Source organism: Arachis ipaensis, chromosome B10 (assembly GCF_000816755.2).
Source record: "Arachis ipaensis cultivar K30076 chromosome B10, Araip1.1, whole genome shotgun sequence".
NCBI lineage: Eukaryota > Viridiplantae > Streptophyta > Magnoliopsida > Fabales > Fabaceae > Arachis > Arachis ipaensis.
In genome coordinates, this window is record NC_029794.2 from 6,747,480 (window position 1) to 6,748,204 (window position 725).

The following is a 725-nucleotide window of genomic DNA, read 5'->3' on the forward strand; positions in this document are numbered from 1 at the left end:
ATGTTTACGTACATTTTATTAAAGTATGATCACTTCTAAATTCAACAGTAGATAGATTCATGTTATCATGGATACTTCTCTTCTCATTATTTGTATAACATGACTTGGCGACTTGCATTTAGTTAACTAATAATAACAATAATATGAATGTAATTAATTTATCAAATGATATGAACCTACCAATTGTGTGAGATGATGGGGGACCCAATAATTCACATGCGTGCGTCTCTCCATGACTTGACTCCTGGCCACAAATTTCGGCACCCTAGCTAAGATCATTTTTGCAACAGACATACATGAAACATGAAAGTTTTCGTGAAACAATAAGGACGACATGTGAATTATATATCTTGTATTATAAAATAAGAACATAATGTGTACAAGTTTTCACAAGTTCACGTATATGTTTCTTTTGTTTAAGTTAACATATTAATATATTGAAACCATGACATTAAACTAGCAAAACTTTTGCTAATTAGTGATGTGCATGATGTGAGTTGAAAAGAGAAAGTGCTTGTCGTGGAACTGAAGGGACACAAACAGTTTAACGATATTAACGGGTGAGTAGCCTTTCGCCGCAAAGTTTGACTTCAAGAGTTCACGAGACGTTGTGAGAGATCAAGAGAAAATACATTGATAAAGAATATAGAGGGAGAAAAGAGCCAGTGGAAAAAGAAATTTTTATGTTACCAATATATTATAAGATTTAATTCTTCGGTACGTTA